Genomic DNA, 14,388 nt, shown 5'->3' with positions numbered 1-14,388 from the left:
TGTGGAAGGCCCTCCCACCAGATGTCAAAGAAATAAACAACTACCTGACGTTTAGAAGACATCTGAAGGCAGCCTTGTTTAGGGAAGTTTTTAATAACTGATGTTTTAATGTACTTTTAATCTTTTGCTGGATGCCGCCCAGAGTGGCGTTACCAGCACCATGCTCCAACCGACCAGAAGAGATGTCTGTTTCTAATCCCATCATCCCATTTCCCTGAGCGCTCATTTGGTCTTCTCCTTTACTAACCTTGCTAGTAAAAACAGCCGCACACACCAGCGTGTGGTTGCTTGAGAGCAGGGCAGGGGGCGGGGGGGCTGGAGAGAGAGCTCAGGTAACTGTTTTGTGTGCATGTTTGAAATTGCTACAGCATTTAATTGGTTTTCTTAATTGCCGCTTTCCTGCCTGCCTGCTGGGAGTTAATGTACAATGAAACTGGCTTCTGCTCCTCGCTGACGGACGGGAGAGATTTTACACACGCTGTATTATTCGCAGCAACCAGCCTCTTCTAAATGCAAGTTCTCTGAGCCGTGCTCTGCTCACTCTGCCTTGCAGACAAAGCATGGTGTGTTACTAAATATACCCCACCTTCCCTTTCTCGGTTAAAAAACAACAACACAAATAAAAACGGTTGTTATGAAATTGGTTGGAAGCTACAGACCATAGCTGTCAAGTTACAGATTTGAAAATAAGGGACCAGCAGCCTCGAAAATAAGGGATCAGCAGGCAAAATAAGGGATTTTGCTTAATTTATACATAAATCCGGCACTGATGGAGCCATGCTGCTTTTGCTGCGACTGACTGTGTTTTGCAGGGGGTTGGACTAGATGATCCTAAGGGTCTACAACTCCCACCAAAGAAGAGTGGCAGACAAAAATGATGAACGACGTCAAGATGGCAAAGCTTACAGGCAGAATTAGAAACCAGGAAGAGGACCTCTTTAATAAAGAATGGGGAAAATTTATAATTTAGTTGAAAAGCTATTGTAAAGAGTTACATACATTGGTAGGATTGACAGAAAACTTGTAGTAAAAATTTGAACTATGGATGGACAAATGATTTATAAAAATAGAGTTATGAAAGGGATGCAGAGGGGGAAATCACTACATTAAGATGCTGCACTGGTTGGAGGATATGCTAAGCAGCACGTTGGGGCTGCCTTCGTCCTGGCGCAAGGAGTTCCATCGGCCCTTCCGCACCCGAGAGAGAGGGAGGGAGGAAGAGAGATTCTCGCCCATGCCACCTGCGAGCCCAGCATGAGGTGGTTGCGGTGCCGCTGCGGCCACTGAAGTACCGCCCTTCTGTGTCCCTCCCCATCCCCTCCTCTTCCTCCTCCCTCAGGCCGCCTCCTCAGGTGCCACCACTGCTGCCACCTCCAGCTTCCCCTGGCAGTGCGGCGGTAGTCTCGCAAGAGAGGGGCTGCCTGCCCACCGGCCGCCACCCGTCTCCTCACGACGCACCCCTGAGGGGGAAAAGGGAGAGACGGAGACGCGGCAGTTTGTGCGCACACTCTCTCGCGCGGCGGAGGACCCTGAGCCGCTGCTTCCCTCCTGAGCTGGGCGAGCATGCAACCCAGGAAATTTAAGGGACACCATCAATAAGCGACAGCAGCGGGACACGGCGCTGGGATAAGGGACTGTCCCGCCAAATAAGGGACGCTTGACAGCTATGCTACAGACAGATTTTTTTAAAAAAGGACTTCGTCATGCAGCACATAGTTAAAACTATGGAACTCACAGTGAGGCCCACCACCAACTTGAACAGCTTCAAGGGAGGACTGGATAAATATACGGAGGAAGAGAAAGCTATTTGGATGCTGTCGTTGATGCTTTAGCTGAGATTCCTGCATTGCAGGGGGTTGGACTAGATGACCCGTAGGGTCCCTTCCAACTGTACAGTTCTATGATACTACTAGCCACCATGGATACGTTCCACCTCCACCGTTGCTCTTGTGTTCAGGTCCTGTTTTTGAGCTTCCCTTTGGAGCATCTTTGGCCACCCCATGAGAAGAGAAGACTCCCTGGAAAAGACCCTGATGCTGGGAAAGATGGAGGGCACAAGGAGAAGGGGACGACAGAGGACGAGATGGTTGGACAGTGTTCTCGAAGCTACCAGCATGAGTTTGACCAAACTGCGGGAGGCAGTGGAAGGCAGGAGTGCCTGGCGTGCTCTGGTCCATGGGGTCACGAAGAGGCGGACACAACTAAACGACAAAACAACAACAACAATGGGAGCATCTTGTTGGCCAGGCTCATCTTATGTTCTTACTTTTGATATAAGTAAACAAACAAAACTGCTCCTTTTTCCTTATGGGGAACCCAAGAGCCCATATAGAGTCCTTTTGTAGGTTCTTTATTGGTAGGAGAAAATAACCAACCAGAGAATATTGAGAAGCAAAGCTGCTATTAAGCCTGATCTTTATTAACTGTTGCAACAGGGTGCTCCCCTCACACACAGGAAAGGAGGAGGACCCAGAACAAAGGTGTGCAAGCCCTTATATAGACTTTTGGAACTGCCCACCCTCAAACTCCAGACCACCCCCAATACATCATACATACATCACAGGGGGTGGTCTAAAAGAGAATCCCGAGTGTGTTGTTTATCTCCTGTCTGGCAAGTTACCTGATTGCATTATCTGGGTTTTTGGGCACTCTTTTGTTATCATAACTACTTAATTCCTGAATCTAGGTCACAGGTCACAGGGTCACACCCTGTTCATATCTTGAATGTGCCCTTAAGACAAGATTTGTGAGGAAAGAGACAACGGGGAGAAATATTTGAGGTCAATTTGTTCAGGACCTAATCTGTGGCATAGCTGTCAACTTTCAGATTTGAAAATAAGGGATCAGCAGCCTCACCTGTCCCAGGGACAGTCTACGGGATATTTAACAATCCAGGATAGCAGCGGGAAGCAGCGGGAAACGGCGCTGGAATAAGGGAATTTCCAGCAAAAAAAGGGAAGGTTGACAGCTATGATCTGTGGGGTTTCAGACATGTGGTTTATATATACAATTATGAATGTTTAGTTTATATATATATATGACCTTAAAATTCTTATAACACTTTGCAGATAGGTCAGCAGGATGGTGGATCAAGGATTGTGGATGTGGGTGAACAGAATATTTTTATTTTTTATTTAGTGGGAGGAGGCCCTGCAGACCTCTTGTTTGCAGGTGAAGTTTCAAGCCTCTTTCCCAAGGTCTAGAAAAAAATAACTGGTACCAAACCTACCAGTGGCCTGGTCCTCTCTCCCTGCCACCCTGCATGTTCTCCCCCACAGGGCTATCGTAGGCACTTCATGGCCTCAGGGGCAGAGTCACATGATGCAAAGTTGCATAAGTATTTGCATATGCTAATTAAGATGGGTTGTAACCAGAGTCTCCCCAGCACTGCACTTTGCAGAGGGCCCCAAAGCATCCTTTAAGGACACTTCAAAAAGGGGAGGAAGAGAAATGAGCAGGAGACCTAGGACACAAGCCCACCCCCTCCCTAACAGCACCCCACCCCCCTCCTCTCCCCTGTCATTGCTTCGACACATGCAAGACTAGGTAAAGCAGTTTTGGGTTCGGTTTTCCTCTTCCGTCCCTGCTCCTTTCCCCTTGGCATTTTTTTAAAAAAAATGTTTTAGATTGTAAGCTGGCAGGTGGGGACAGCCTTGTTTTTGATCACCTTGCTGGCGGAAGACTGGGGCACAAACGTCTCAAATAAATAAAGCGAACAAACCAACCACGTTTTGCATTTATGGCGTGTTTAAAAATCCCTTCGGGGGCGGGAGAGGTGTGTGCACGTGCATTGCTTTCCCCAGAAAGCAATTTTGCAAGCTAGGGCCAAGGGTCTTGCTGGCAAGTCTGCAAGCTGGTGCTGGCATCTGGCTCTGCAAAACGTCCTATTTGTTATCACCCCTGCTGCAAGGACTAATTTATCAGGGTTGGCTCTTCAAACAGAGCAGCATCAGTAAAAAGGGACTGGTCTGTGCCCCAAGGTGACATTTCAACAGGGGTCGGGGGCAGGATTCCAGAGGTGTCACTGCAGTAAAGGCAATTCTAGGTATAATAATAATAATAATTTATTATTTATACCCCACCCATCTGGCTGGGTTTCCCCAGCCACTCTGGGCGGCTTCCAACAAAACACTAAAATACAATAACCTATTAAACATTAAAACCTTCCCTAAACAGGGCAGCCTTAAGATGTCTTCTGAATGTCAGGTAGTTGTTTATCGCTTTGACATCTGACGGGAGGGCGTTCCACAGGGCAGGCGCCACTACCGAGAAGGCCCTCTGCCTGGTTCCCTGTAGCTTTGCTTCTCACAATGAGGGAACCGCCAGAAGGCCCTCGGAGCTGGACCTCAGTGTCTGGGCTGAATGGTGGGGATGGAGATGCTCCTTCAGGTATACAGGGCCGAGGCCGTTTAGGGCTTTAAAGGTCAGCACCAACACTTTGAATTGTGCTCAGAAACGTACTGGGAGCCAGTGTAGGTCTTTCAAGACCGGTGTTATATGGTCTCGACGGCCGCTCCCAGTCACCAGTCAAGCTGCCGCATTCTGGATTAGTTGTAGCTTCCGGGTGAGAGCCAGTGTGGTGTAGTGGTTAAGAGCGGTAGCATCTGGTGAACCGGGTTCACGTCTCCACTCCTCCACATGCAGCTGCTGGGTGACCTTGGGCTAGTCACACTTCTTTGAAGTCTCTCAGCCCCACTCACCTCACAGAGTGTTTGTTGTGGGGGAGGAAGGGAGAGGAGAATGTTAGCCGCTTTGAGACTCCTTTGGGTAGTGATAAAGTGGGATATCAAATACAAACTCTTTAAAAAAAAAAAGTTGTAGCTTCCGGGTCACCTTCAAAGGTAGCCCCACATAGAGTGCATTGCAGTAGTCCAAGCGAGAGATAACCAGAGCATGCACCACTCTGGCGAGACAGTCTGCGGGCAGGTAGAGTCTTAGCCTGCATACCAGATGGAGCTGATAAATAGCTGCCCTGGACACAGAATTGACCTGCGCCTCCATGGACAGTTGTGAGTCCAGAATAACTCCCAGGCTGCACACCTGGTCCTTCAGGGGCACAGTTACCCCATTCAGGACCAGGGAGTCCTCCACACCCGCCCGCCTCCTGTCCCCCAAAAACAGTACTGCTGTCTTGTCAGGATTCAACCTGATAGCAAGAGCCAGCATGGAGTTTTTCCTGGCCCCACTGAATTCACTCCATCAACCCCAGTCCCTGTACAGTGCTCTTCCTGTCTTCCAGATAAATAGAAGTGTCAGTTCCAGGTTAAACAGGCCACATCAGAAGCAGGAGGACGACATTGCCATGGCAACCAAGGGACGTTTCTGCCACTGGTATTCACTGACGTTAAATGAAGGCATGGCATGATTCTTCCAGCCATAAGCAACTATGCTTCTAACAAGAATAGCAGCTTGTTGTTGTTGTTTTGTCGTTTAGTCGTGTCCGAATCTTCGTGACCCCCTGGACCAGAGCACGCCAGGCACTCCTGTCTTCCACTGCCTCCCGCAGTTTGGTCAAACTCATGCTGGTAGCTTTGAGAACACTGTCCAACCACCTCGTCCTCTGTCGTCCCCTTCTCCTTGTGCCCTCCATCTTTCCCAACATCAAGGTCTTTTCCAGGGAGACTTCTCTTCTCATGAGGTGGCCAAAGTATTGGAGCCTCAGCACAGTGGGTAAAAAAGCAAGTTTAAGGACTACAGGTAAGTCAAAACAAAAGAAAACCAGGCACCTGCTAGGTAGGCAAAAATGAGTTTGGGGTGTGTCAGACTCCCCTAAATTCCTGGATCCGGTAAGTATTAGAGTTAATTCTAGCCTCCTAAACCTCTGGATCCATCAAGGGTTAAAATATAAGCCAGGCTAGCTTCCTCATGAGGGAATCGCCTGAAAGGCGAGCCATTCAGAAAACAAAGGGCAGGTGATGGTCCATTAAGAAAGCTAAGGAGAGAGGGTTCTGTGCCAGAGGGCAAATGAGTGGGACCCCTCCTCAACTCACAGTTAGTTAGAAAACAGAGTTTGAAGCACAGTTTTAGAGCTGGCTGTGGAAAAAGCAAGGGTGGGGGAGAAAAGAGGGGGAAAGCTTGCAGGCCGGCAAAGGAAGCAAGCTGGAGAGCTGGTCTGAGCATGATGGTTTGAATCCAAGGCTGTGGTGATGGGAGAAACAGGACTCTTTGCACATGTTGACGCTGTGAGCCCCTCCATCATAGGCTCAGGTTGTAAAAGTAAAGTAAAGGGACCCCTGACCATTAGGTCCAGTCGAGGCCAACTCTGGGGTTGCGGCGCTCATCTCGCTTTATTGGCCAAGGGAGCCAGCGTACAGCTTCCGGGTCATGTGGCCAGCATGACTAAGCCGCTTCTGGCGAACCAGAGCAGCGCACGGAAACACCTTTTACCTTCCGGAACCGGTCCAAATATTGGGCAGGTGGGACAAGTGTTACGTTGTAGATGCTGCTTCTTAGCCAAGTTTCCAAATTGTAAGGGAGGAAAAACGAGGCCTATAGCTCTCTACAACTTCACCGACATTGTCAGTGTCCACGTTTCCTCGCCGTCACACTCATTTTGTTATATCCTGTCGGGGAGCAAAAGATAAATCTGCCTCTTTCAGTAGAAAGCATAAAGGAGGTTGCCAAGTTTCTAATGCAATCGCTAGATGGAAGATCGGGTGCTCATGCCAGACGGGCCGTTTCTCATTTCTGGCAGACAGCAAAACTGGCAAACGATGGTGAGGGCTATGTAAACCCTCAGCTTTAGCTAAAATAAAAATAAAAGTACAATTTGTAGGCTGAAGTCAGCCAAATCTGCTGATCTGGAACCAGCCGCAAGCGAATCGCCAGCCTTTTGTGTGATGTATTGCGAATTTATTCTGGTGTTGCAGTAAACAGAGAAGCAGCTCTGCTTCTGTGAAGGCCCATTCAGTCTCATGCACTGCTGAAGTATTTTCCTAGCCATGAAGGCTAGAAACTTCCATAGAAACTTGCTCTTTTCCTTAATGATGCTAGCACGTATCTCATTCTGGGGTGAGATTTCAGATTCCGCTGGACAGAAGCAGCCCTGATGGTAGCTCTCAACCTTTGCGGTTTGAGGGATTGTTTCCATTCGGAAAACCCCCCCAAAATATCACCCTGTACCAAAAGAAGAAGAAGAAGAGTTTGGATTTGATATGCCGCCTTTCGCTCCCTTTAAGAAGTCTCAAAGCGGCTAACATTCTCCTTTCCCTTCCTCCCCCACAGCAAACACTCTGTGGGGTGAGTGGGGCTGAGAGACTTCAGAGAAGTGTGACTGGCCCAAGGTCACCCAGCAGCTGCAGGTGGAGGAGTGGAGACGCAAACCCGGTTCCCCAGATTACGAGTCCAGCACTCTTAACCACTACACTAAAGGACTTTGGGCCAACTATCTTTGGCCAGAGCCCCCACATTAAGTCAAAAATTGAAAGCGAAGACGAGGTTTATTATTAAAAATGGGCATTCGTTTATCTTTTGATTTTATTTAAGAGAGTTTTTAAGAGATTCTAGTCCTCATGACTGAAAAGTGAACAAGTAGATACCATTCCTTACCTTTCCTCAATATATCATATCCCTCCTGCATTCAAGGAGTTTGAAACCAACCCCACCTCTTCTCTCTCACCCCTTGACTATTTACATTCCCAGCCCCAATGCACCAAATTCTCCATAAGAAGAAGAGTCGCATATGGGAGAAGTACCGTATTTTTCGCACCATCGGGCGCACCGGACCATCGGGTGCACCTACTTTTTAGACGGGGAAATCAATTAAAAAAATCTTCCCCCCCCACCAGCCCCAAAGAGCAGCGTACAGGCTGCGCACAACCTCTCCCTGCCGGAGGGGTTGCGCGCGGCTATGGAACAAGCCAAGGCAGCCAGCGGGATGGATCCCGCTGGCTGCTTTGGCTTCCTCTTTAGCCCCGCGCAATCCCTCCCTGCCGGGAGAGGCTGCGCAGGGCTAAAGAAGCCATAGCCCCGTGCAGCCTCTCCCTGCCGGAGGGGTTGCGCGCGGCTATGGCACAAGCCTGCATTCGCTCCATAGGACGCACACACATTTCCCCTCAATTTTCGGAGAGGAAAAACTGCGTCCAATGAAGCGAAAAATACGGTATTTCCATGTAAGAATTCATGTGAATGCACAAGCACTGCATGATTTATACTAACTGCATTATCGGGAGTTTTAATGCAGAATTCCCACAGACGCAAACTAACATCACCCGGCACTAGCGATACAAAAGCATTCAAGAAACAGGTATAAGAAAATGGATTTTTTTTTTATTCCTATATATATTTTTTAAGTTCTGTTGTTTTACAAATAATGCTTTTACTCTGGATAATAAGCCTTGGAGCAATTAAAAACAAAAACACAGCACAGCCAGCGACAAAGCCAGACTTCAACACCCATAATTACAGGCTGGGGACAGACAAGACAAATCAGGAAGTTTTCTACACGTGATCTTTTTCTTCTTCTTTTGCCTTTTAATGTCACATGATTGCAAAAGGGTCTACGGGATACATGGGCACTGAAGGCAGCAAAGACGAGGGCTTTGAAACAGCGTGGGGGGCGATCTGACCAGCCCCAAACGCCGGCGAGAACCTGCAGGCTTGGCTGGGGACGGCACAGGCCAAGCGTCTGGCTGTGAGCTGTGCCCCTTCTGGATGTCAGAGCGCATCTGGAACATGTACACGATTCACATAAAACCTGTTGACGTATGCATTCCTTTTAAAGGAGAAGGCTGAGGTCCTTTTTCTCTCTCTTCCCTCCCCCCTCAATAAAATATTACATTTCATTTAATACTCTGGTACAATACTTCATACATTGCTGGAAGAGGGGGAAGAGAATAAGGAAGGGGGGAAGCTATTTTTCAACCTAGATGAATATAACAGAGATCTTCTCTCGTAGAGCCGTTAGCGTCGGTTTTTTTTATATATATATATAAAAAGTCACAAGGGTGTTCATAAATTAAAGAAAGAAGACAGGCATTAAGGATTAAAATTTGGAGAAAAAAGAACAAAAACACAACACAAAATTATGATATAAAGCCTCCGCCCCATCCTAGTATCTGGGGCTGAGAAATACGTCAAATTGCTCAAAATTTCTAGTTTGCAAGTTTTCCAGCCCAGCTAGTTCCCAGTTATTTCATTTATCGTCTCCCCACATACCTTTAACAACAGAAGCTATCGTTTCTCACTACAGAATAACAAAGTTAAATCGTTTTAAACATGAAATTTCATGGGGGCAGGGGGGAATAAAACATTTCGTTGAGACTGACAGGAGCTTTCTTCTAAAGAGTCGGTGAAAAAATGGAAGTACGTTATCATCAAACATTCAGCAAGCAATGGCACACCGGCAAGGATCATCCTCATAGGCCAGGGCTTCCCAAACTCTGAGGTAATGCTTTTCTCTTAAATTAGAAAGAAGGAGACATTCTTCACTCACAAACTCCAAAAGCCTTAGAGTATGTGAAAGAATGAGTGTTATCTGCCCTTAGAAGAGCACCAGGCCCCTCTGTATGAGTCCCTGATCTGGGTGTGCTACCAAACTCATGCAGAGACATGACAAAGAGCAGCCTCTGAGCATGGATAATTTTTTCTGCCTTGGCAGCAACTGACTGATCCAATCACCCCTGCTGCAGAGCTAGCAGATTTGCCAGCAGGTAACTAGCCTCTTAACCATACAGTCCTCAAGAGTCTGGGAATCACTGCCTCTGGAGGGGTCACTAAATTTCACTCGCATGAAGTCGAGGTCAGGAAAACTGGCCATGGAGAGTTCTGAGTGCTCTCCCCCAAAACAGGAAGAAGCGGGACATGCGCCAGACCAGGGAAATGCAATTTTTCAGTGAAAATATTCCACGTTTCAGGTTTTGCAACTTCCCACTGAAAGAAAAGACAGGGCAGGCTTTTCAAAAGTTAAGACAATTCCAGAATTAAAGGACATTCCCTTGACCCCCAAAATATGTAAAAAAAAAATCTCCCCCAACATTTAAAACTAAGTCATTAGAACCCTTGAAGCCTTTGGCTGTTTCAGAGATCAATTTGGGAAGGATCATTTAAAATACATTCGATAACAGTTCTGATTCCTCCATGCGCCTTCCATTTGCAAGTCCACAAACTTATAAGACACAATATCTATGTAGCCACCCCCTTACATACTGCTACCTGTGGGTCCCATCCCTGGGAAAGGGGTTGGGTGTCCCTATTGCTATGGAAGTTCATTAAAGTTTTGCTTCCGCAAAAGGGCACTCACAGCGAGGGTCTTTATTTTAAAAAAGACAGCTTTTTAAAGAAACAAACAACAACAACCACAAGAACAGGTCTCCTTTTGGTTTTCAGCAAGGCCCAAAGATCTTATTCAAGTTCTCATCTCAGCACAATCATATTTGAGTTTGTTTGTTTTCAAGTTTCAGCAATGACATTCTGTAATCACGTGCTCTGAGAAAAATAATAACCGCACATTCAACATGCCACGTTCCGACTTAAACCAGGCAGGCAACCGAAATCCTAGTCGCAAGAATCACACAGTGGAGCTTTTCTTGAACCGTATTCACTCAGGCTGGGGGAGGGGGGCAGATATAAAGATTTGGGGGGGAGAGAACCATTGCATGTATTGATCCTCCTGCTTTAAAAGCTCCTGGGACAGAAAAGGTGAACACTCTATGTCAAAATTATTACCACCTTGTCAAGAGTCCTATAGCGTTTGTTTGCCTGATGGCATATTTCAGCCAGTGGTCTAATAGACATCTAGGGTGGGGTGGGAGGGAAGAGAGAGAAGAGAAGAGAAGGGAAGGGAAGGGATCACAGAGCACTGCATTTTGGAAGGAGATGCCAGACCCATCAGTCTTAAGAAAGACAGGGTTGCATCAATGTTCCCTACAGGCTCCGTGCTCAAGGTGGAATTTTGTTCCTTTAAAACTCTCATTTGACAAGCCTTCCAAAACAACAATAATAATAGTGACTGCTTCAGGTAGCAAAATTTGAGGGACCGTTGGGAGAAGGGAGGGGCAGCGTTCAATGACATCACCAGCACTCCACTCAGCTCTTTGCAGGTGCAAAGAAAGAAAGGAAGGAAGGAAGGAAGGAAGGAAGGAAGGAAGGAAGGAAGGAAGGAAGGATTCAGCATCGTTCTTCTGGGAAAAAATAAAATATGTCCACCAGAAGAAGCGCTGGTGATTCTGTGGAGTCCTTCAGTCACCCCCCCCCAAAAAAAAACCTGAACAGGGTTTCAGCCCCCTCGAAATTGAAGTCAAAGTTCTCAGGAGGCAACACAACGCATTAAAAAGGTGGCAAGCAACAACGGTCAGGGCACTCTTTTTTAAAAAAAGATTTCCATCCTATGGGTATGCTTTCACCCATTCCCGCTGAGAACCATCTATCAGAAGAAACCCAGGGGTGCTGATGCAGGATGGAACTGGGCGCTTGCCAGGAAAGTGAGGTGGCAGCCAAAATTGGCATCCCCGTGTCTAGTTCTCCCGTTTCATAACACGCAGCCAAACTTAACTGGGCCCTGGGGTCGCTACAGGTTTCCCTGCCAGGAATACCCAATTATTTATTTTTTGAGGAGCAAAGCACAGCACACAGGGAAACTTAGCACTGCGACACCAGGAAACAAGTTGAGGTTTTTACTCCATATGAGGAAGGGAAGGAGGAAAACACGAAACAGGGACCCCGATTTTGGCCAGGTCCATCGTAAGGCATGGCCCTGTCCCTTAGCTTGCGTAAGTGGGGTTCAGCTCTTGAAAATTGCCCTTGTCCAACCCTCACACCTCCAGGAGCTTCATCCACCAGGACCAAAATCCTCACCCCACCCCAGTACCATCTGCTTGTAGGGACAGATGGCACCATCTGTCCAATGTTGGGGGGCTCTGCCACACACCTTTCTCCCAACCTCTTGGCCACAACTACGACAAAGTCTCTGCTAATGCTAAGGTGAAATTTGAGGACAAGGCAGAAAGGGAGCTTCCTCTGTGGCCCAACTACGCTTAGGCATAAGATGCAAAATTTCAGGCATAGCTGGTTACAGGAGTTCCAAAATTTGAAGTTAGAAGATAGGGCAAAAAATGTGGTTTTTTTTTATTTTATAAGGACAGTAAACGTTGAAAATTTCCACTCCTCCTGGCCTTCCATTCAAACAAGCTGAACTCGCAACGAGCATGGCTGTGTGCACACTGTGATTCTGAACAAAGTGGCGGGGGAGAAGGATTCAACTTCAAGAGAAGCTTTCTTTTGAAACAAAACAAAACCAGACAGGGTTCTAGTCCTCAAGTGCACAGGCAACACAAGCTGAAATCTCAGAACCTCAGTGGAGGGCAGGGGAATCTAATAGCCCTATTACTCTCTCCATAATCAGCAATGCCAGTAAAAATTGGGGAGGGGGGGTGTAGTTAAAACTACGGAACCAATTATTAGAAGTCAGAGAAATTATGCAAGTTTGCTCCATTTACATAATTTAGACTGCAGGATGTAGTTTTTCCGGGTGCACAACTTTTTAAAACCCTAATTGTTTTTAAGAATGATGTACGCACAGCCAAGGCAACAAGAGGCTGATTTCCCAACAGCGCTGCCTTAAAATTAGGTTTTTCCAGCTCTGACCTAAGCATGTCAGCTTCCCATGCAGCCTCAAAGGGAAAAGCAGACCTTGGAGAACATCTCTGGCTTACGCTGCCAACCAAAGGCCTCCGGAAAAAGCCTCCCCACCTCACCCCACTGATCAGAACCTGCCACCACACACACCCCAAACCCTGCAAAGGCTGGCCAAGGAAGGGTGATGTCCTGCATCTAGGATGGGCTACGGCTTTGACGGCCACGAAATGACCACTTAGAGAAGCTCAACGCCACTCCACCGACAGGGGGGGAAAACTACACCAGCCGGGGAGAGATGCTTCCGGAGCTGGGAGGCAGGAGGGGAAAGGCACTTTGAAAAAAAAGGCAGAATGTTAACCACAGAACATCTACGCTTAACGGAATACGCTGCTAAGACATTTTGGAAACCAGATCTTCCTCCGCCCTCACAAGGCAACGTGAAGCAAGAGCTCCCCTTCCACACGGCCGAGGCAACATTCAGGGAAACGCAACTGCCGACAATCCAACCGCTTGCCCCTCTTAAGGAGAGAGGGCGGAGAACACAAGAAAACCCCCAGTGGGTCATTCCGGTCAGTTTAGTTCAGTGTCCTGCTTTTAACACACCACCTGGGATGCTCACAGGCAGGGCAGTAAAGGAGATTGCTCCCCAGACGAGCCTCGGATAAAGAGGCTGGGCTGCTTACTCCAGAACGCCACCAACATTGTGACCACAGAATCAGAGTTTAGCTACCACTCCCTTTCTCTCCCTCTCTCTCTCTCTCTCTCTCTCTCTCTCTCTCTCTCTCTCTCTCTCTCCTCCCCCCAACCACCCGAACCAAAACACTCAGAATTCAGCAGCAACCATCTTAACAGTTGCCCAGCAGGCTCTAAGAAACAAACTAGTTTTCTCTGGTGCAAACCATGCATCATTGGCAGTTCTAGAGAAGCAACGTCGTTTCCAAGAAAGACAGACACCTTGAGGACTAAAGTCTTGAACAAATTAACTGATCAACGTGCCCTGTTCCAGAACGATCACTGGCTCCTCACCAGAAGCAGGGCCAAGAGTAAGGGGGCAGAAGGGGAGGAACAAATGTCTAATTAGCACAACTGACACACACACACACACACACCTCCAACAACGAAAAAAGTATTAGTTTATCACCTGACGTGCTACTTGATTTCTTTTTTAAGTATAAGAAACGGATTTTCCTTAAAAAAAAATATATATCTAATTGGAAACAGCTTTAAAACCTCAGCATCTAGGAGGGAGAGAGAGAAAAATGTTCAAGTACAACAGAGTATTGGTCTGCACTGGAGGCAAAAGAACCGCAAGTTGAATGGAAACAAAACAAAATCAGGGACTGTAGAAATCAGACAATGTTGAGAAAAGGCATTAGGAGTTTCTCTGAAAGATAGTCTTAAGTTCCGCTTATTACTGAAGGGTTAAAAACACCATAAATAAGAGGCTCTATGCAGCTGTCAAAGTCCACTCATCTTCATGGGACGCTTCTCAAGTCACTTGGCTTCACTTTCTTAGAAAAGAAAATGGTATTTCAGTTCTGTAAAGGGAGAAAAGAAGAAAGAGCCTTTAAACATATGCTCAGGCTCATCTCCGTTCTTCAATTCAGAGGGGAATCACACGCAATAGGAGAGGAACTAGAAGTGGGTCCCAAGTGGCTGACTGGAACTCAAATTTGGGAACCAGGAAGGTGAAACGGGGATGGAGTATTGGACTGAGCCTGGACAGACCCAGATTCAAATCCGCACAGCCACAAAGCATGCTGGGTCATCTTGGACCAATCTCTCTCGCCCTAACTTACCCCACAAAGTTGTTGT

The 14,388-nt window shown here is 47.3% G+C and overlaps 1 protein-coding gene across 2 annotated transcripts in view; it reads right to left on the bottom strand.

The window, feature by feature from the left end:
• Positions 1-8,248: 8,248 nt before the first annotated feature.
• PTPN11 (protein tyrosine phosphatase non-receptor type 11) overlaps positions 8,249-14,388 on the bottom strand; it is a 40,932-nt gene continuing 34,792 nt past the window's right edge. Inside the window, exons 16-17 of one of the 2 annotated variants that reach the window (XR_014551809.1) lie at positions 13,380-14,111; positions 8,249-13,339 (exon numbers count right to left, since the gene is read on the bottom strand). The gene's annotated coding sequence lies outside the window, so the exon portion shown is untranslated. Of the gene's footprint in view, positions 14,112-14,388 lie in introns of both variants that reach the window. The other variant, XM_083629455.1, reaches the window with a different exon arrangement.

This window comes from Podarcis filfolensis, assembly GCF_964270895.1.
Source record: "Podarcis filfolensis genome assembly, chromosome: 8".
Classification (NCBI taxonomy): domain Eukaryota; kingdom Metazoa; phylum Chordata; class Lepidosauria; order Squamata; family Lacertidae; genus Podarcis; species Podarcis filfolensis.
The sequence above is the reverse complement of the archived record's forward strand: the minus strand, read 5'-3'. Positions and strand labels throughout refer to the sequence as shown.